Raw genomic sequence first — 23321 nt, forward strand, 5'->3', positions numbered from 1 at the left:
TGGTGGACTGTCTCTGTAATGATGGGCTGCCTCGGCAATGGTGGACTACCTCCATAGTGGTGGACTGCCTCGGTAATGGCGGATACCCCTCCCCCACAGAGCTGGACCATCCTGAGTTAAGCTGTGCTTGCTGTGAAACTCTCAATCTAGAGTGTTTCAGATTGCTGTTTTTTTTTTGTGGGGGTGAGACCAGCCAAGCCCGATCACCTGGCTCCCTGCCTCAGATCCCCCCACTTTTTTTTTTCAGTTGAATGGTCGACTCTGTCTCCCAGGTGTTCCATTTGCCTGTTGAAAATGTGCCGTGACCCACTGCACTTGCTGAAACAGCCATGCTGAGATTCGTGGTGCTTTTTTTTTTCTTGGGAATCTCCTGGTCTGATTCCCTGTTTCAGTCCCCTTTTTTATCAGTTGAATGGGCGACTCTATCTCCCAGGAGCTCCAATCGCCAGCTAAAATGGTGCCTGGATTTTGTGCAGAGACACAAACAGCCATGCTGGCAACCCGTGGGGCTCTTCCACCTGGGAATCTTCTGGTCTGTGGGTAATAAAAATCCGTCTGGATATGTGGCATCCACTCATCCTCCACACTTTCACTGGGAACTGCAATCCTGAGTTGCTCCTAATCGGCCATCTTGGATCTGTCTCTCATGCCTTTTTCATTATTGTCATCCTAGTGGGCCGAAGCAGTATTTCACTGTGGTTTTGATTGGCATTTTCCTGATAGCTATTGAGGTTTAGCATATTTTCACATGCTTTGTATATAAGCTTTGGGGAAATGTTTATTCAGACTCTTTGGCAATTAAAAAATTTTTAAATTGAGTTTTAAGTGTTCTTTCTATATTTTAGATTCAAATCCCTTATCAGATATATGATTTGCAAATATTTTCTCTTATTATGTAGGTTGTCTTTTCACCATTTAAAAACTTAAAAAAATTTTTTTATTTTTTGAGATGGAGTCTGCACTCTGCCTAGGCTGGAGTGCAGTTGCATGAACTTGGCTCACTGCAACCTCTGCCTCCCAGTTTCAAGTGATTTGCCTGCCTCAGTCTCCCAAGTAGCTGGGACTACAGGCATGTGCCACCATGCCAGCTAATTTTTGGATTTTTAGTTGAGATGGGGTTTCACCATGTTGGCCGGGAAGGTCTTGATCTCCTGACCTCATGATCCACCCACCTCGGCCTCCCAAAGTGCTGGTACTACAGGTGTAAGCCATTGCACCTGGCCTTTTGATGTTTTTGATGATATCTTTAGTTCAATTTATCTATTCTTTGTCACTGAGCTTTGATGTCTTATCTTAGAAACTATTGCTGAATCTTAAGTCATGAAGATTTATCACTTTTTTTCTAAGAGTTTTATAATTTTAGCTCTTGCAATGTCTATGGTCCATCTTGAGTTAGTTTTTGTGTGTGATGTGAGGAAAGGGTCCAACTTCATTCTTTTGCATATGGCTATCCAGTTGTACTGGCACTATTTGTTGAGAAGACTATTCTTTCTCCATTGAGTTGTCTTGGCATCCTTGTTGAAAATCCATTGACTGTAAGTGTTGGAATTTATTTCTGGACTTTTGATTCTATTTCATTAATCTACATGTCTAGCTTTATACCAGTACTGCACTATCTTGATTACTGCAACTTTGTAGTAAGTTTTGAAATAAGACTGTGAGTCCTCTAACTTTATTTTTAGAGATTGTTTTTGCAATTCTGAGTCCCTTACATTACCATATACATTTTAGAATCAGCTTGTAAATTTTTCCAAAAAAGAAAAAAAAGACAGTTTGGGATTGGGTAGAAATTGTGTTGAATCTGTAGATTAGTTTGAGTAGTATTGCTTGAATTTATAGATCAGTTTGAGCATCATTGCTTACTCTTAACAATGTTGTCTTAATGCTTTCTAGTTTTCAGAGTATGAGAATAGTGCCAGGGTGGGCCACGGGCAGTGGCTCACATCTATAATCCCAGCACTTTGGGAGGGGTAGGATGGCAGATCATGAGGTTAGAAGATGGAGAACAACTTGGCCAACATGGTGAAACCGTCTCTATTAAAAATACAAAAATTAGCTTGGCAGGGTGGCACATGCCTGTAATCCCAGCTCTTTGGGAGCTTGAGGCAGGAGAACTGCTTGAACCAGGGAGTTGGAAGTTGGGTGAGCCGAGATCATGCCACTGCACTCCACTCTGGTGACAGCGGGAGTCTCTGTCTCAAAAAAAAAAAATAGTGATAGGGTGACAGAGAGCTGGTTATTGCTGATGGTCAGGTGTCCAGCTTCCCTAATGCACATGAGCTTCCTGAGAGAGATGAACCTACTAAGTAATAATTTATGTTCTTTTAGATAGAACAAACTGGTATACAGTGAAAAGCAATTTCTTAGGCTTGATTGGTGGCTTGGAAACCCACTCTGAGGAAAGGGAGGTAGGACTTTTTTTTTTTTTTTTTTGAGAGAGAGAGGGAGTCTTGCTTTGTTCCCAGGCTGGAGTGCAGTGGCATGATCTCAGTTCACTGCAACCTCCACCTCCTCAGTTCAAGAGATTCAACTGCCTCAGCCTCCTGAGTAGCTGGGATTACAGGTGCCTGCCACCATGGCCAGCTAATTTTAGTATTTTTAGTAGAGATGGTGTTTTGCCATGTTGGCCAGGCTAGTCTTGAACTCCTGACTTCAGGTGATCTGCACACCTTGACCTCCCAAAGTGCTGGGACCACAAATATGAGCCACTGAGCTCAGCCTTTTTTTTTTTTTTTTTAAACTTTTCTTTTCTTGGTCCTGCTGTTTTGTAGCTTTGGCTTCTCCAGAGTAGGAAGGGTGAATGGATGACACCTAAATGGGCAAAGGCTGGTGCTGTCTAGAATTTTCTCTTGGCTGTGGAATGCCCTCTGTAATAGCAGATGACCAAATGTCTCTCCTTTTGGGCACTTTGACAACCCTCTGGTGGATTTCTGTGCCAAAGGCAATCCTTTCTCCAGGTGACCTTTGGTGATCTTCTCTTACCTTTATCCTCTAATTGTATATCCCTTCTTTGGGGACGGTGGTAAAAGGGCTGTCACTCAGTGGTCAAGCAAGTTTCTTTCAGACAGTTCATGCCTGGTTACTTCTAGCCAGAGTATACATTTGGTCCCAGGAACTCACATAATCTTGCCTTGTCAGTGAAAGCCCAATGCAACCAGCTCTGACTCCTCTTTCCTTGTCCTATTCTCATGGTAGCCCTAGCCAGTCTCCTGCCTTTAGATTTCTTCAGTTAAGGAGCAAGCATCTACCCCAAGGCTTCTGGAACACTTAGGTTCTCCCAGGACTCCCAGGCTCTGTTCTGATATAGCAAGTAGCCCGAGGCAGGTCTAAGTTTCTGTAGCTTGGCCAGCACTCATTTAGGGAGGGAGATGCTAGTTTCTCCTGTTGCAGTTAGTTCCAACATCTATCAAGATTCTCTTGCAACTCTACATATTTGGCTTGGGGGAGGCTGTGGGAGAGAAAGAAAAGGCACAGAGCTTCTGCTAGTCCATATGACCTTTTGTGAATCAGAAAAAGGACTTTGCTCCTCAAGACACTTTGCGGCTATCTGTTGGAAAACTGTCATAATACTACATACATCTCTATTGACTGTGGGATGAATGGTGCCCCCAGAGTTGTGCGATATATTTAGCCCACCTATGAGGAGTGTTACCAAGAAGAAAAATCTTGACACCTTCTGCTCTATGAATTCTCTTCAATGACTCCTTGTCTAAAACTCTTTTCTCATATATGGAGTGCTTATTAATAAGTGTTTTATCTTTTTGTAAATCCTGCAAAGATATATCCAGTGCCTTTTCTTCTAATTAGGGAGTATTTATTACTTATTGTTTTCAGATTTGTTGCCTTAGATGAAATTCTAAGAAAATCCTATTTTACTTCTTTGTTAGCCACTTGTTACGCAGCATGTAAAGGTTATCTTATGAAGAATCCTGAAGAGATAACAGAGCTTTTAAAGTAAGTACAAAATCTCTACAGAAAATTTTCTCCCACCTACCAGGTTAGCAGTAACCAAATTTACCCTGGACCGAATGTGTCAAAGTATCTAAAAATTCTCTGTCATATTTTAGAGCCAAGTATATAATAAATAGGTATTTGATGAGTGAATAAATGAATAAATGAATGACCAGAGACCATGTAAAAATCTATTTACTTAGTAATTTATTCCAGTTCATCAGAGTATTTCTTTGAGAGCTTGCCCCATATCAGTAGTATTACTTTCCTATGTCTGCCAAAACAAATTACCATAAACTGGGTGGCTTAAAGCAATAGAAATTTATTTTCTCACCATTTTGGAGGCCAGAAATCCAAAATCAAGGTATTAGTGGGGTTGGCTCCTTCTAGAGACTGTAAGGGAAAATCTGTTCCATGCATTTCTCCTATCTTCCTTTTTTTTTTGAGATGGAGTCTCACTCTGTCACTCAGGCTAGAGTGCTGTGCTATGATCTTGTCTCTCTGGAACCTCTGCCTCCTAAATAATTCTCCTGCCTCAGCACCTGAGTAGCTGGAATTACAGGCACCTGACACATGCCTGGCTAATTTTTGTATTTTATTAGAGACAGGGTTTTATCATGTTGGCCAGGCTGGAACCCCTGACCTCAGGTCTTGAACCCCTGACCTCAGGTGATCCACCCACCACAGCCTTCCAAAGTGTTGGGATTACAGGCGTGAACCACCACAAAAGTGCATTTCTACTATCTTCTGACATTCCTTGGCTTGTAGCTGCATAACTCCAATCTCTTGCCTTCATCTTCACATGGCTTTTCCCCTAAGTCTCTCTTGTGTTTCAAATCTTCCTCTCTTTTCTCTTATAAGGACACAGTCATTGTCCTTATAAGGATACACCCCACCCTAAATAAAGGATGATCTCATCCTGAGATTTTTCAATTACATCTGTGAAGGCCTTATTTTCAATAAGGTAAATTCACAGGTACTGAGAGTTAGGACTTGGACACATCTTTTTGGCAGCCACCATTCAACCAGCAAAAACTACTCATACTGTGGTCCACACTTGTGATCTATAAATGAATGATCTTTTTCCATAGCTGCTTTCCAGCAGACAGGAGAATTCTACTTGGCTAGTGCAGATATGGCTCTAACTTTCCACTAATGTCACCACAAATCATGAGGAACACACCCATTTCTGCAGCCAACACGAATGAAGTCATGTTAGGTGTCTGGACCTTGCATGATAACAATCTAAGGAAAAGCACAAATAGGAAATAATCTTTTCCTAATAATTTGAGAGGTACAGTCATCAAATAAATTGAGATGTAAAAAAATGACAGTATCTTTAAAAATACAGAAAGCACAGCAAGCACATTAGAAGACTCCTTTCTCATTAGCTCAACAGTTTTCTCTGAATTAAAGTTTTTTAGAGTGTTCAAATTTCTCAAAAGCCTGTAATACAAAAATGAAATAAAAAATAAAAAAGTTATTGTTCTTCAGCAGTTATATATAACTATAACTTCTAAATAAGAATGAACTTACCAAAATACACTTTGTTTTTCACATAAAGTGTCTTTTGGAGTGCATGAAGGCCTTGTTTCTTCTCACTGAATTGTGATTCTAAGTGCCTAGTTGGCTTGCAGCTTATCATGCTGAGGATTTGAGCACCAGCTGCTCACTCTGTTCATTCAGGTCTGAATAGAGGGATCTCACTATCTAATACGATTCTTCTATGAGTAACAATCATTGCTTCTTACCTATTTCTTTTTCTTTCTGGATTAAACTCTTTATTTCTAAAGAATATTGTTTAAATGAAAAATTTAATCAAACATACACAAGAATACAGAGACTCTCACAGAGTCATCACCAAGATTCTAGAATTATCAATATTTTTCCATACTTACATAATCTATTCTTTTTTGCTTAAATTTTTTTGCATTTATAATGCTTTTACTAAGTATGAACTCTCTGATGTTAAGATGTGAACAGACATCTTAATGACTTTTTCACATTCTTTATATTTGTACAGTCTTTCTCAAGTAAAAATGCTTTCCTGTGCAATAATATGTGAGTATTGGTTAAGTTTTGTCACATTTTTTACACTTATAAAGTTTTCTCCAGTATAAATCATCTTACCTACAATCAAGTGTAACATCATTGGAAGGCTTTGTCAAATTCTTCATGTTTTTGGAGTTTCTCAACAGGATGGTTTCTTTCATGTTTAGAAAACTTTTAGGTGTTGTCAAAATCATTGTCACATCTTTCAGGTTTGTAGAGTTTCTTACCAGTATGAATTTTCTTATGTCTAGTAAGCCGTGAGGACTGGTTAAATGCTTTGCCACATTCTTCAACTTTTTGTTTTTGAGATGGAGTCTCTCTCTGTCACCGATGATGGAGTGCAGTGGTGCCATCTCAGCTTACTGCAACCTCTGCCTCCTAGGTTCAAGCAATTCCCCTGCTTCAGCCTCCTTAGTGGGATTACGGGCACATGCCACCATGCCTGGCTAATTTTTGTATTTTTAGTAGAGATAAAGTTTCACTGTGTTGGTCAGGCTGGTCTCAAACTCCCGACCTCGTGATCCACCTGCCTCTGCCTCCACCTCCCTTAGTGCTGGGATTACAGATGTGAGCCACAGCACCCAGCCACATTATTCACATTTGTAGAGTTTCTCTCTAGCATGAATTCTCACTATTAGCAAGAGTTCTAGGCCAGTTAAAAACATTGCCACGTTGATCACATTTGTAGGATTTCTCTCCAGTATGAATTGCCTTATGGTTAGTAAGGATTGAAAATAAAGTAAAGCCTTTGTCACATTCTTCACATTTGTAGGTATTCTCTCTAGTATGAATTCTCTTATGTTGAATAAGGCTGGAGCACCCATTAAAAGCTTTGCCACATTCTTCATATTTGTAGGGTTTCTCTCCCATGTGAATTCTCATATGTTCAGTAAGGTTTGAGGACTGTATAAAAGCTTTGCTGCATTCTTTACATTTGTAGGATTTCTCTCCAGTATGAATTTTCTTATGCCTAGTAAGGTTTGTAAACTGGTTAAAAGCTTTGCCACATTCTTCACATTTGTAGAGTTTCTATCCAGTATGAATTTTCTTTTCTTTTGAGATGAAGTTTCGCTTTTGTTACCCAGGCTGGAGTGCAATGGCGTGATCTCGGCTCACTGCAACCTCCACCTCCTGGGTTCAGGCAATTCTCCTGCCTCAGCCTCCTGAGTAGCTGGGATTACAGGCACGCGCCACCATGCCCAGCTAATTTTTTGTATCTTTAGTAGAGACAGGCTTTCGCCATTTTGACCAGGATGGTCTTGATCTCTTGACCTCGTGATCCACCCACCTCAGTAAGGTTTGAAAAGTGGTTAAAAGCTTTGCCACATTCTTCACATTTGTAGAGTTTCTCTCCAGTATGAATTTTCTTATGTCTAGTAAGGTTTGCAAACTGGTTAAAAGCTTTGCTACATTCTTCACATTTGTAGTTTCTCTCCAGTATAAATTTTCTTATGTTTAGTAAGGTCTGAAAACTGGTTAAAATCTTTGCCACATTCTTCACATTTGAAGGGTTTCTCTCCAGTATGAATTCTCTTATGGTTAGTAAGGATTGCAAACCAGTTAAAGGCTTTGTGATATTCACATTTGTAAGGTTTGTCTCCAGAATGGATTATCCTATGTTTACTAAGGATTGAGAATAAACTAAAGACTTTGCCACATTGTTCACATTTGTAGGGTTTCTCTTCAATATGAATTTTCTTATGTCTCATAAGGGCTGAGGATTGGTTAAAGGCTTGCTGTATTCTTCACTTTTGTAGGATTTCTCTCCCATATGAATTATCTTATGTTTGATAAACTCTGAGAATGAGTTAGAAACTTAGCCACATTACTCTCATTTGTAGGAATTCTCTCTAGTGTGAACTCTTACATGTTGTGTTAGATGTGAAATCATGCAGAACAATTTGCCACATTCTTTACAGCTGAAAAATTTCTTTCCAGTATTTTTTTATCTTATGATTATTTGAAAATTTATGAAAGACTTTCATGTATTTATCACATTGAAATATTTTCCTCTGGGTAGTTGTCAAACATTGATTAAGTTCATAATAATCTCCTTTGTACACCTTACACTCATCCACACTTTTACAGCTTATTCTTAATGATAAATTCTCATGTCCATATTTTCTGTATCCTCTCAGTATCACTTTTTGGAAAGAATCTTTTATGCTGCGCTCTGGCCAAAGGTCTTCAGTGAAATGAGAACATATAACTGGGTGTTTGGCTACCAACTCTTGTCTCTTCATATTTCAAGGCTCTTTTCCCTGCTCTAAACATGTTGTCAGGTGAGGCTTAGAGACAGTAATACCCAGGAAGCCAGGGTTTCTGAGATTCTCAAACATCACTTTCCTATATAAATTCCATTGTGCAGTGTCCAGGCATTGCCACTCCTCCAGAGAGAATTCTATGGCAACATCCTTAAATGTCAATGGTTCCAGTAATGCCAATGTTTTTGGCCCAAGAAGGATGCTTTGTCAGACATCCAGTAAGTAAAACAGCCTGTGTTTTCCCGTTTTTCTGGCCATTTCAAGGCTTCCAGGTGAACCTGGCATCTTAGCTGTGCATCTCCCAAGTCTCTAACTCCTGACCTCAGGTGATTGGTCCACCTCGGCCTCCTAAAGTGCTGCAGGTAATCAGGCCACAGAGGCTGGGCCTCTAGGAACAGAAGACCCAGAACAGTGAGGACGAGACCTGGAGCTTCCACTGCAGTGAGAGACAAAGGCTCCATCCTGAAATATTTTATTTTATTTTATTTTTGAGACAGAGTCTTTCTCTGTCACCCAGGCTAGAGTGCAGTGGTATGATCTCAGCTCACTGCAACATCTACCCCCCTGGTTCAAACGAGTCTCCTGCTTCAGCCTCCTGAGTAACTGGGACTGCAGGTGCATGCCAACATGCCTGGCTAATTTTTGTATTTTTAGTAGAGATGGGGTTTCACCATGTTGGCCAGGCTGGTCTCAAACTCCTGACTTCATGATCCACCCACCTCAGCCTCCCAAAGTGCTAGGATTACATGCATAAGCCACCATGTCTGGCCTACTAAAATATTTTAAAGAAAATCTTAGACATCATACTGTTGAATTCCTACATCCTTTAGTATGCATTTCTAAAAATTATAGACATTTTCTTATCATAGGTAATACTGGTATCATACCCAATTCTTCAGTAGCATTTAATATCTAGACTATATTCAAATTTCTCTGATTGTCTAAAAAATGTCTTTTTGTGTTTTCTGGTTTGTTTAAATAAGGATCAAAATAAGATCAACATATTAAAATAGATTGCTAAGTCTTTTCAATCTTCTTTAACATTCCCATTCCAAAAAGGAGAAATAGGAAAGAAGAAAGGGATGATGCAGTCCCAAGAAAGTCCCAAGTCTATCAAGGCAAAATTTATAAGATGTTAAGGCTTGATGAGGTTCTTTGGCTCAATGCTCTGCCTTCTGGGACCCACTGGGTAGCAGTCCTGCCTGTGTGGCTCTGTCTGATGGGGACAACACACCCGCAGCTCTGCCAGCCTGGAGTTGTATCTCAGTGGCTCTGCTGAATAGTGCTGTGCCTCTGCTGCTACAGGTGGCCCTGCACTCATGGCTTGATTGGGCCTGCTCTTTGAAACTGATGTAGAGGCAGCCTTGTTCCCCAAATTATATACCCTAGTCCTATGGTAGGAGTGGCAGCTTGATGATCTCTGAATCATTTTTGGGTTCTTTCTTCTATTGTTTTGAAGAACAGTGCATGTTCACAGCTCTATGATCTGTAGGATCTAAGAAGTCTGACAGTCTCCCTCTGTTTAGTTCCAGTTGGCAGTGTTTCTGTCGCTTTAGTCTTTTCTTTATTTCTGGCTTCTGTTGAGATGGCTGATTTGGTTCATAGTTCACACCCATGCTGATCTTTTTATCAAATTGTTGGTCTGACATAGCCTTTGTGTTCTCTTTTGCACATACCTTCTCATTTTTAAAATGATATGAACAAGGTTAGACTTTTCCAAATCTTTATGTTCTGATTCCTTTTTGCTTAACAATTCCATTTTCCATTATCAATTCATTTCTTCCTCTTGCATTTTACTATAAGCAGTAAGAAGGAACCAAGCTGCTCCTTTAACACTTTGCTTAGAAATCTCCTCAGCTAAATGTCCAATTTCTTTTTTTTCTTGAGACAGAGTCTTTTCTGTTGCCCAAGCTGGAGTACAGTGATGCAATCTCGGCTAACTGCAATCTCTACCTCCCAGTTCAAGCAATTCTCCCACCTCAGCCTCCCAAGTAGCTGCGATTACACATGCCCACCATCACACCCAGCAAATTTTTCTATTTTTAGTAGAGACAGAGTTTCGCCATGTTGGCCAGACTGGTCTCTAACTCCTGACCTCAGGTGATTGGTCTACCTCAGCCTCCCAAAATGCTGGGATTACAGGCATGAGCCACTGTGCCTGGTACATTACATTTCATTGCTCATACATTATAAAACACTAGAACATGAACACTATTGAACCAAATTCTTTGCCACTTTGTGATGAGGATAGGCTCCAGGAAGAAATAGAAACTCAGAACAGACTAATACTCAGCAAGATAGAATCAGTTAAAAAAAAAAAAAAAAAAACTGGCCAGGCGTGGTGGCTCACGCCTGTAATCCAAGCACTTTGGAGGCCAAGGCAGATGGATCACTTGAGGTTGGGAGTTCAAGACCAGCCTGACCAACATGGTGAAACCCCATCTTAAAAAAAAAAAAAGCCAACATAAAAAGCCCAGGGCCAGATGAATTCACAACTGAATTCTATCAGACATTCATAGAAGAATTGATGCCAATCCTACTAAAACTATTCTATAACATAGGGAAAGAGGGAATCCTCCCTAAATCATTCTATGAAGACAGTATCACCCTAATATCTAAACAGAATATAACAAAAAAAGAAAACTATGGGCTAATATTACTGATTAATATAGATTCAAAAACCTCAACAAAATACCAGATTAACTGAATCCAACAGCATATCAAAAAGATAATATACCATGATTAAGTGGATTACATACCAGGGATGCAGGGATTGTTTAACATACACAAGCCAATAAATGTGACACCCCACATAGGCAGAATTAAAAACTAAAATCAGGCTGAGTGTGGTGGCTCATGTCTGTAATCCCAGCACTTAGGAGGCCGAGATGGGTGGATCATCTGAGGTCAGGAATTTGTGACAGTCTGGCCAACATGGGGAGACCCCATCTCTACTAAATATACAAAAATTAGCTGGGCATGGTGGCGGGTGCCTGTAATCTAAGCTATGCAGGAGGCTGAAGCAGGAGAATCACTTGAACCCGAGAGGCAGAGTTTGCAGTGAGCTAAGACCACACCACTGCACTCCAGCCTCGGTGACAGAGTGAGACTCTGTCTCAAACAAACAAAAAATATATGATCAACTCAATAGATGCAGAAAAAGCATTTGAAAAAAATCCAGCATCTCTTTTTAATAAAAATCCTCATCAAAATTGGCATAGAAGGGACATACCTCAAAGTAATAAAAGGCATCTATGACAAACCCACTGCTAACATCACTATACTGAATGGGTAATCACTGAAAGAATTATTATTTGTAAGTGAGAACTGTAAAGATGCCCACTTTCACCACTTCTATTCAACATAGTATTGGAAGTCCTAGCCAGATCAGTTAGACAAGAGAAATAAAGAGCATCCAAATTGGAAAAGAGGAAGTCAAACTGTTGCTGTTCACCAGTGATATGACTGTATACCTAGAAAACTCTCAAGATGCATACAAAAAGCTCGTAAATCTGATAGATGAATTCAGTAAAGTGTCAGGATACAAAATCAATGTACATAAAACAATAGCACTGCTGTACACTAACAACCAAACTGAGAATCAAATCAAGAACTTAATCCCTTTTCCAATAGCTGCAAAAAGAAAATATATAAATAAAATACTTAGGCCTGGCCAACATGATGAAACCCTGCCTCTACTAAAAATACAAAAAAAAAAATTATTACTCTGGGTGTGGTGGTGGTGGTTGCCTGTAATCCAAGTTACTCAGGAGGCTGAGGCAGGAGAATCACTTGAACCTGGGAGGCGGAAGTTGCAGTGAGCCGAGATGGCACCACTGCACTCCAGCCTGGGCGACAGAGTGAGACTCTATCTAAAAACAAAGCAAAACATAGCAAAAACAAACAAACCTTCGAAAAATATTTAGCCAAAGAGGTAAAATATCTCTACAAGAAAAAGTACAAAACACTGCTGAAAGAACTCATAGGGCAGGGTGTGGTGGCTCATGCCTGTAATCCCAGTACTTTGGGAGGCCGAGGTAGGCAGATCACGAGGTCAAGAGTTGGAGACCAGTCAGGCCAACATGGTGAAACCTTATCTCTACTAAAAATACAAAAATTAGCCAGACGTGGGTGCACACACCTGTAATCCTAGCTACTTGGGAGGCTGAGGCAGGAGAATTGCTTGAACCTGGCAGGCGGAGGTTGCAGTGAGCTAAGATTGTGCCACTGCACTCCAGCCTGGACAACAGAAAAAAAATCTGAAAGAACTCATAGATGACACAAACAAATGGAAATGTAACCTATCCTCACGGATGGATAGAATCAATATTGTGAAAATGACCATACTGCCAAAAGCAATCTACAGATTCAATGCAATTCCCATCAAAATACCATCATCATTCTTCACAGAACTAGTAAAAACAATCCTAAAATTCATATGGAACCAAAAAAGAGCCTGCATAGCCAAAGCAGTACAAAGCAAAAAGAACAAATCTGGAGGCATCACATTACTTGACTTCAAACTATACTATAAGGCTATAGTTACCAAAACAGCATGGTACTGGTATAAAAGTAGGCATGCAGACTAATGGAACAGAATAGAGAACAAAGAAATAAAGCCAAATACTTATAGCCAACAGAGCATACAAAAACATGAAGTGGGAAAAGGATACCCTATTCAATAAATAGTGCTGGAATAACTGGCAAGCCACATGTAGAAGAATGAAACTGGATCCTCATCTCTTACCTTATTCGAAAATCAACTCAAGATGAACCAAAGATTTAAATCTTTTTTTTTTTTTTTTTGAGATGGAGTTTCACTCTTGTTACCCAGGCTGGAGTGCAATGGCGCAATCTCGGCTCACTGCAACCTCCGTCTCCTGGGTTCAAGCAATTCTCCCACCTCAGCCTCCTGAGTAGCTGGGATTACAGGCACGCACCACCTTGCCCAGCTAATTTTTTGTATTTTTAGTAGAGACGGGGTTTCACCATGTTGACCAGGGTGGTCTCGATCTCTTGACCTTGTGATCCACCCGCCTCAGCCTCCCAAAGTGCTGGGATTACAGGCTTGAGCCACCACGCCCGCCACCAAAGACTTAAATCTAAGACTGAAAACAAAAATCCCAGAAGATAATTTGGAAAAACTCTTCTAGACTTTGACTTAGGCAAAGAATTCATGACTAAGAACCCAAAAGCAAATGCAGCAAAAACAAAAATAAACAAATGGGACCTAATGAAACTAAAAAGCTTCTGCCAGCAAAACAATAATCAGAATAAACAGACAACCACAGAATGGAAGAAAATATTTGCAAACCATGCATCTGACAAAGGACTAATTTCCAGAAACTACAAGGAACTCAAACAAATCAGCAACAAAAACAAAACAAAACAAAGAATCCCATCAAAAACTGGGCAAAAGACATGAATAGACAATTCTCAAAAGAAGATATATAACCAACCAACCAACAAACATGAAAAAAACGCTCAGTATCACTAGTTATCAGGAAAAATGCAAATTAAAGCCACAATGAAAAAGCAGCTTACTCCTGCAAGAATGGCCAGAATTTAAAAATAATTTTTAAAAAATGGTGTTGATGTGTATATGGTGAAAAGGGAACACTTCTACATGGCTGATGGGAATGTAAACTAGTACAACCACTATGAAAAACAGTGTGGAGATTCCTTAAAGAACTAAAAGTAGAACTGCCATTCAATCCAGCAATCCCACTACTGGGTATCTACCCAAAGGAAAATAAATCATTATATGAAAAAGACGCATGCACTCACATGTTTATAGCAGCACAATTCACAATTGCAAAAATGTGGGACCAACCTAAATGCCCATCAACCAACAAGTGAATAAAGAAAATGTGGTACATAAACACCATGGAATACTACTTAGCCATAAAACAAAATGAAATAATGGCCTTTTCAGCAACTTGGATGGAATTGGAGACCATCATTCTGAGTGAAGTAATTCAGGAATGGAAAATCAAATATCATATGTTCTTGCTTGTAAGTGGGAGCTAAGCTATGAGGATGCAAAGGCATCAGAATGATAGAACAGACTTAGGGGACTTGGAGGTATGAGTGGGAAGGGGGTAAGGGAAAAAAGACTACACATCGGGCACAGTGTACACTGCTTGGGTTATGGGTGCACTCAAATCTCAGAAATCACCACTAAATAACTTGTCCATGTAACAAAAGACCAACTGTTACCCCAAACTATTGAAATAAAATTTTTAAAAGATAGCCTCTAGGCCAGGCATAGTGGCTCATACCTTTAATCCCAGCAGTTTAGGAGGCTGAGGCAGGCAGATCACAAAGTCAGGAGATGGAGACCATCCTGGCTAACATGGTGAAACTCTATCTCTACTGAAAATACAAAAAATTAGCAGGACATGGTAGCACACACCTGTAGTCACAACTACCTGGGAGTCTGAGGCAGGAGAGTCAGCCGAGATCATGCCACTGCACTCCAGCCTGGGAGACAAAACAAGATTCTGTCTCAACAACAACAAAAATAGCCTCTTTTCCATTGTCCAATAACATGTTCCTCATTTCCATCTGAGGATGTGGTCTTACTATCAGAGTGGTCTTACTATCTAGATATTTACCAACTTTGTATATGTAATTACTTTTATACCTCTAAGAAGATGGAGGCTTTCTCTCCAGAAATCTTTTCTTTCTGAGCCCTTACCAGAATCATCTTTAAAAATTTCTTCATGGCACTACTGACTTTATCTAGCATGTGCCTCAAAAATCTTTCAACTTCTACCCATTACCTACTTCTAAAGATGCATCCACATTTTAAGGCATTTGTTACAGCAGCACCTCACTTCTTGGTACAAATTTCTGTATTAGTCAGAACATATGTATGCAGATAGAAAGTATTAGCTCATGTGATTATAGAAGCTGAGAAGTCCCATGATTTGCCATCTAAAGCTGGAGACCCAAGAAAACTGATGGTATAGTTCAAAGGCCTGAGAGCTGGATAGTGGATGGTATAGATTCCAGTTTGAGTCTACAGGCCTGAGAACCAGAAGCACTATGAGCAGAAGATTAATGTCCCAACCTAAGCAGTCAGGCAAAGAACACAATCAATTTTCCTTCACCTTTTTGTTCTATTCAGTCCCTCAACATACTGGGTGATGCCCACCCATATGGTGAAGGGCCATCTTTATTTGGGTCACCAATTCAAATGCTAATTTCTCCAGAAACACCCTCACAGACACACCTAGAAATAATGTCTAACCAGAGATCTGGGCATCCCTTGGCCCCGTCAAGCTGACACATAAAATTAACCATCATAGTCCAGTCACGGTGCCTCATGCCTGTAATCCCAGCAATTTGGGAGGCCAAGGCGGGTGAATTACCTGAAATCAGGAGTTTGAGACCAGCCTGGCCAACATGGTGAAACCCTGTGTCTACTAAAAATACAAAAATTAGCTGGGTGTGGTGGTAGGCACTTGTAACCCAGCTACTTGGGAGGCTGACGCAGAAGAATTGCTTGAACCCAAGAGGTGAAGGTGGCAGTGAGCTGGGATTGTGCTTTGCACTCCAGCCTGAGTGACAAGAGTGAAACTCTGTCTCAAAAAAAGAAAAAGAAAAAGAAACCTAATACCATCATAATACCTAAGCTTTCATTTGGAAATGCTAATGTAAATGTTAATGTGTTTTTAATTTCAAATTCCATTTGTTCATTGCCAGTAAATAGGAAAGTGATTGACTTTTATATATCAACCTATGTTCTACAGTCTGGCTAATTGCAGGATATGATTAGCTTATTCGTTTCAGGAGAGCTTTTTGGTTGAATCTTTTGAATTTTCTACATAGATTATCATATCATCTGTAAACAAAGACTGTTTATTTCTTCCTTTCCAATCTATATACTGGTTGTTTTCTTTTAAAAATCTTATGTGGACATAGATTCATTCAGAGTATTCTTTTATTTTTCTCCTAATGTCCAGGGGATCTGTAGTAATGTCTACTCTTTCATTCTGGTATCAGTAATGTTTTTTTTCTTAGTTATCCTGGCTAGAGGCTTATTGATTTTATTGATCTTTTCAAGGAAGCAGCTTTTTGCTTTATTGATTTTCTCGGTTGATTTCATGTTTTCAATTCATTGATCTCTCTGGTAGGTTTTTTGCTTGTTTTTGTTTTGGGTACAAAGGTATCTTGAATCTCTGGTAGTTTTTTTTTTTTTTTTTTGAGATGGAGTTTCGCTCTTGTTACCCAGGCTGGAGTGCAATGGCGCAATCTTGGCTCACCGCATCCTCCGCCTCCTGGGTTCAGGCAATTCTCCTGCCTCAGCCTCCTGAGTAGCTGGGATTACAGGCAAGCGCCACCATGCCCAGCTAATTTTTTGTATTTTTAGTAGAGATGGGGTTTCACCTATGTTGACCAGGATGGTCTTGATCTCTTGACCTCATGATCCACCCGCCTCAGCCTCCCAAAGTGCTGGGATTACAATCTCTGGTAGTTGTTTCAGATTTTTTTTTTCTTAACATTTTTCAATTTCACCATGGAGTGTGTAGAAGTATTTTTTGTTGTTTAAATAGTATAATGTTTGGACAGTGGTGTGCTGGTAAATGTGGGAGTAGGGGCTGATTTGTAGCAATTTGCCAATTTCCATGACATGAACATTCCCTCAATAACCTCTCTCTCCCTCCCTCCCTCCCTCCCTCCCTCCCTCCCTCCCTTCCTTCCTTCCTTCCTCCCCTTTCCTCCCTCCTTCCCTCTTTTCTTTTTCTTTCCCCTTCCTTCCTTCCTTCCTTCCTTCCTTCCTTCCTTCCTTCCTTCCTTCCTTCCTTCCTTCCTTCCCTCCCTCCCTCCCTCCTCCCTTCCTCCCTTCCTCCCTTCCTTCCTTCCTTCCCTCCCTTCCTTTCTTTTCTTTTTCTTTCTTCTTTCTTTCTCTTCCTTCCTACCTTTTCTTTCTTTCTGTCTTTCGATGGAGTTTCACTCTTGTTGCCAAGGCTAGAGTGCAATGGCATGATCTTGGCTCACCACAAACTCCGCCTCCCAGGTTCAAGTGATTCTCCTCCCTCAGCCTCCCAAGTAGCTGGGATTACAGGCATGCACCACCACGCCCAGCTAATTTTGTATTTTTAATAGAGACAGGGTTTCTCCAGGTTGGTCAGGCTGGTCTCAAACCCCTGACCTCAGGTGATCTGCCACCACCTCGGCCTCCCAAAGTGCTGGGATTACAGCCATGAGCCACTGAGCCCAGCCTTTAATAACCTATTTCAAGCTACCAATGTGACATCTTTAAGTAAGGATTTGAGAAGGGATGCAAAATAGCATACCATTTTATTTTAGTCATGCAAACATGATAGCTATAAATAACTTCAAGAGCATAAACAATAGTAAACTGTAGTAAAATAATTATGAATTGATAAGCTTTACATATTTAGTACTTTTGTTTTTAATATTATTTAATCATAAGTTTATGCAATTTAATTTTAATAATGGTGGTTAACATTTGGCTTTCACACTTTCTAAATATTTAATAAACAGCTCTCATAAACTGGCTCCAGCATATTTCTTCAGTATGAGGATTTATTACTCTTTAATTCCTGAAAATTCTTGGCTATTATCTCTTCAAATATTATCTCCTCCTCCCATTCTTTTTGCTTTCTCCTGAAGCTCCTATTAAATCCATGACAACTCTACTCATTGTAGTTTTTTCTTTTCTATTTTCCATCTCTCTCTCTTTTTTTTTTTTTTGACAAGGTCTTACTGTCACCCAGGCTCTGGAGTGCAGTGGCATGATCATGGTTCACTGCAGCCTCTACTTCCTGGTCTCAAGTGACCTTCCCCCTCAGCCTGCTAGGTAGCTAGGGCTACAGATGTGTATCACTACATCCAGGTAACTTTTTTATAGTTGTTTTTTTTTTTTTTTTTTTTCAGAGATGGGGTTTTGTATTGCTTACCAGACTGGCCCAGAACTCCTGGGCTCAAGTGATCTGCTCCTTTCCACTTCCCAAAGTGCTGAGATTATAGGTGTGAGTCACCACATCTGGCCTCTATTCTTGTTTTTATTTTATTTAATAAACATTTTTGGCTGGATGTGGTGGCTTACGCTTGTAATCCCAGCACATTGGGAGGCTGAGCAGGCAGATCACCTGAGGTCAGGAGTTTGAGACCAGCCTGACTAACATGGTGAAACCCCGTCTTTACTAAAAATACAAAATTAGCCAGGCATGGTGGCGCATGCCTGTAATCCCAGCTACTTGGGAGGCTGAGGCAGGAGAATACTTAAATCCAGACGGAGGTTGCAGTGAGCTGAGATTGCACCATTGCACTACAGTCTGGGCAATGAGAGAGCAAAATGTCTCAAAAAAAAAAAAAAAAGAAAAAGAAAAGAAAATTTGCCAGGTGTAGTGGCTCAGGCTTTTAATCCCAGCACTTTGGGAGGCTGAGGTGGGTGGATCAACTGAGGTCAGGAGTTTGAGACCAGCCTGATCAACATGGTGAAACCCTGTCTCTACTAAAAAAAAAAATACAAAATTAGCTAGGTGTGCTGGTGGGAGCCTGTAATTCCAGCTACTTGGGAGGTTGAGGCAGGTTACTTGAACCCAGGAGGCAGAGGTTGCAGTGAGCTGAGATCACACCATTGCACTCCAGGCTGGGCAACAGGAGTGAAACTCCATCTCAAAAAAAAAAAAAAAGAAAAAAAAATTATTTATTTATTTATTATTTTAAATTTTTTTATTTTTATGGGTTTGAATCTACTCTTTTTAAAGTCTCTTTCTGCTTATTTTAAAACTGCTAGCTCTTAAATTTCAAATTCCCCCATGTCCTATTTATGATTATTTCATCAGATTCCTAATAGGAAATAGATAATGTACTAAAATTTGTCTGATTTCACGGTGGTTTATCTACAAAGGAACCATTTGCAGAGGTGTGAGCAGGGTGTAGTGTGGTCACAGAGGATAGTGCAATAACCTGGAAATGGCTTCAGTGGAGCCATTACTACTCCTTGACCTGAAGAGGCGAGGATAGGGAGAAGAGTGTAGAATCTTAAAGCAACTCATGAAGAGAAGATCACCTTGAGTGGTGCAATGACCTTTTGTTGAGGGACACAGCGAACAGCTAAGAGAGAGTCAACTGGGGAATAAAACTGATCCCACTCTCCAATTTTCTGCTAGGGTTTTTCCCATTGGCTGAATCCAACAAGAGGCCAGAGGACATGAGAACTCACTGATGTGTCCATGTAGGTCTGCCTCCAGCAATAGAAGATGTAGAATAGTGGAGAGTGGATCTACAGGGGCAAATGGAAGATATGCAATGTACTTTTTCTCCTGCCCAGTGAGGTGTTTCTGCATGTGATCTGTAAGTTTTGGCTGTGAGTTCATCTGTAGCTGGTTGTTTTACATGGGAATCTCTTGTGCCCTGGGTTGGGAGGGGTCTCAGGAAGTTTTATGTTTCCCTGTCTCTGTCCCTATAAGAAACACTGTATTTTGACCTCTTTTCATGTGCATTTTTCTACTTAGAGTTCCTACAACTTGCAGGTAGTGTGAATTCAGACCTTTTGTCCATGACTGACACTGGTCTGTGCTTCTGATTTCTTTCAATTCATTTGATTCATTTCAGCAGTATTCCTTGCTACTTCTCTTGCTGAGGACCACAGTACTTGCTTCCTGGTTTACTCCAAGAGCACCCTTGTGGCTCCGGGAATTATATGGGGACTTTGGTTCCAGCTCCTTATCTTTATTTTTAAATATTCTTTTTTTTGCAGCAGAGCTGCCTGAAAAGCTCCTTATCTTTTACAAAATTATGGTCTCACTAAAAATCATTTATGACTTTTTTAATTTTTAAAAATTGTGGCAAAATACATTTTTGTATTTTGCCATCTTCACCTTCTTTTTCAATGTAAAGTTCAGTGGCATTAAGTATATTCACATTGTTGTGCTACCATCACCACCATCTATCTCCAAAGTTTTCATCTTCCCAACCTGAAATCCCATCCCCCTGAAACAGTAACTCCCCATTTCTCCCTCCTCCACTAGCATTGGCATTCACTATTCTACTTTCTGTCTTAAAGAATTTGACTACTGTAAATACCTCAGAGAAGTGGAATCATTATAGTGTGTGTGTGTGTGTGTGTGTGTGTGTGTGTGACTGGCTTATTTCATTTAGCATACTATCCTCAAGGTTCATCCATGTTATAGCATATGTCAGAATTTCCTTCCTTTTTATGACTGAAAAGCATTCCACTGTATGTATGCATCACATTTTATTTACCTATACCTTCATTCATGGACATTTAGGTTACTTCTACCTTTTGGCTGTTACAAATAATGCTGCTATAAGCATGAGTGTACAATAGTTCTCTGTCTTTTGTGGACTTAAGATTTAGTATCCTCTCTACATATATGCATTTAAACTTTATCATTCAGCACCAAAGGCCCACTTACAATTTCAAAACCCCTCTGAGTGATGTAGCTTCTGCTTTCACTGATCTGGGATGCTGGGCACAGGTAAGCCGGTTATATCCTACATCAAGGCACCTGGGCAGGATGGTGTATGGGGGTAATATCAAGCCTGAACTCTACTCACCAATTCCTGAACCCATGGGTGAATTTGCTCAGGGAGTTGGTCTATTTTCTGATTCATGGAAAGGTACAGATTGGCTGCCTTGCCACTCACTCACATCTTTTTATGGCTTTTAGTTTCTGCTTCATTTTTGGCATCTAGAGATTTACCATTTTTGTTTTTGAACTCATCCATGTATTTTATTTTTTGTTGTTATATTTTTTATTATTTATATATGTTTGGAATAGGAGTGTCTTAGTCTGTTATATATATATTTGTTATACCATATACTGTGTGTGTGTGTGTATATATATATATATATATATATATATATATATATGGTATATTTGTTATACTGTAACAAATATACCATAGACTAGGTGGCTTAAAAAAAAATGTTTATTTCTCACAGTTCTGGAGGCTAGGAAGTCCAAAATCAAGGTGCCAAGTATCTGGTGAGGGCCTGCTTCTTGGTTTGCAGATTACCATCTTCTAACTGTATCCTCATATGGTGAAAAGCAAAGAGAGACAGAAGCAGCAAACTCCATAGAATTTCTTCTTACAAGGTACTAATTCCATTAATGAGGGATCCCCCCATCGTGACCTAATCATCTCCCAGAGATACCTCTGGGAGGGGGATTAGCTACCATTACATTGGGAATTAGGCTTCAACATATAAATGTCCCCAGTGGGGACACACAAATATTCACTTCATAGCAAAGAGAAAAAGTCTTTTCATTGATTGGAAACCATAACCATTATTGTTATTTTAAAATAGTATATTTAGGCTGAGAACAGTGGCTCATGTCTGTAATCCCAGCACTTTGGGAGGCCAAGGCGTGTGGATCACCTGAGGGCAGGAGTTTGAGACCAGACTGACCAACATGGTGAAACCTCATCTCTACTAAAAATATTAGCCCAGTGTGGTGGCACGCGCCTGTAATCCTGGCTACTTGTGGGGATGAGGCAGGAGAAATGCTTGAATCTGGGAGCCAAAGGTTACAGTCAGCCAAGATCATACCACTGCAGTCCAGACTGGGTAACAGCGAGACTCTGTCTCAAAAGAAAACAAAAAACAAAACAAGAAAAATGTTTTCTTCTGTATGTTCTTTATTCTTCCAAATTAGGTGAGGGATAGACACAATAAAAGAAATAGGAACTTTAAAATATAAACCTATTAAATCAAGAGCAAAAAGACAACAGTCAAGTAATGAAGCATGAATGTAATGTTAGGAGTATATTTATGCTATGGGGAACTACTAAGTGAGAATAAAACCTAGCTGCCTATTTTTTTAAAATCTCATCAAAATCTGGTTTTCTTGGTTATAGTTTCAACCAAGGTATTTTCACAATTGTAAGTAAAAAGATCAATTTAATAATATTTAGGGTATTTTCTCCCATTTTTTAGGGGTCTAGTTATATTGCTCAGGCTGGATTTGAACTTCTGGGCTCAACTGATTCTCCCACCTTAGCCTCCCAAGTAGTTGGGGCTACAGGCATGCACTACCATGCCCAGCAACCTCACTGCCTATTTGGAAAATCAAGACAAAAAGAAAAATGTGATGGACTGTTTTTAGGGTATTTTATTTGGTAATTGATATGTGCATAAACTCTATTTGGAATTTTCCCACACAAGCAGATAGATAAACCCCTTTTGCCCTATGACATAAAAGGCACTGTGTACCAGTTTTTCCAAAGTTGAGTGTCTATAAGTGCAGGACTGGCTCTCCTACAATTACTTTTTTGTTTGTTTCTTTTCAGACACAGTGTCACTCTGTCGCCCAGGCTCCAGTCTCCAGGGATAGGGTTAGGGTTAAGGTTAGGGGTTAGGCTGGAATGCAGTAGTGCCAACTTCCACCTCCCAGGTTCAAGTGATTCTCGTGCCTCAGCCTCTTGAGTAGCTGGGATTACAGCCACCTGCCACCACACCCAGGTAATTTTTTTGTATTTTTAGTAGAGTTGGGGTTTCCCCATGCTGGCCAGGCTGGTCTCAAACTCCTGACCTCAGGTGATTGGCCCACTTCCAAAGTGCTGGGATTACAGGTGTAAGCCACTGTATCCAGCCTGCTTTCTTGCCTTAAAACCAGAACAGCCCTGATTTAGACAAAGAACCTATCCCTGACTTCTGTTACAACACCCAGCAAGTAGTTATGAAGGATGTTTTCTTGCTCAGTCTTGCTGGGTGTATTCAAAGTGGAAGCTGAAGAGTTTTTTCCTCAGGGCAAAAGGTTTTCATTCTCTCTGCATGCTTTCCCTTACACAATGACTTCAGAGATTGGCAACATAAAAGTTGCTTAACTTGTTCACATGAACATGACAGTAGAAGCTACCGCCTTAGGATTCTGAACCTGCAAGTGAGGTCAGACCTCAGAAGTCATGAAGTCCTAGTTTTGAGGCCCATGGGATAGCCTGGAATTTTTGTTTATTTGTTTGTTTTTTCTTTCTATTGGCCACTGAGCACAAGCAGAGAACTGATGGCTTTGAAAGCTGCCTAGAGGCCTGGCAGCAAGGCTTTTA

The 23321-nt window shown here is 40.1% G+C and overlaps 1 long non-coding RNA gene and 1 pseudogene across 2 annotated transcripts in view; both read right to left on the bottom strand.

Moving 5' to 3' along the window:
* LOC108593400 (uncharacterized) overlaps window positions 1-23321 on the bottom strand; it is a 143430-nt gene that overhangs the window by 56150 nt on the left and 63959 nt on the right. The gene's annotated exons all lie outside the window — the stretch shown is intronic.
* Window positions 5291-10026, bottom strand: LOC144577522 (uncharacterized; annotated as a pseudogene).

The sequence above is a fragment of the Callithrix jacchus genome, chromosome 8 (assembly GCF_049354715.1).
Source record: "Callithrix jacchus isolate 240 chromosome 8, calJac240_pri, whole genome shotgun sequence".
Lineage (NCBI taxonomy): Eukaryota > Metazoa > Chordata > Mammalia > Primates > Cebidae > Callithrix > Callithrix jacchus.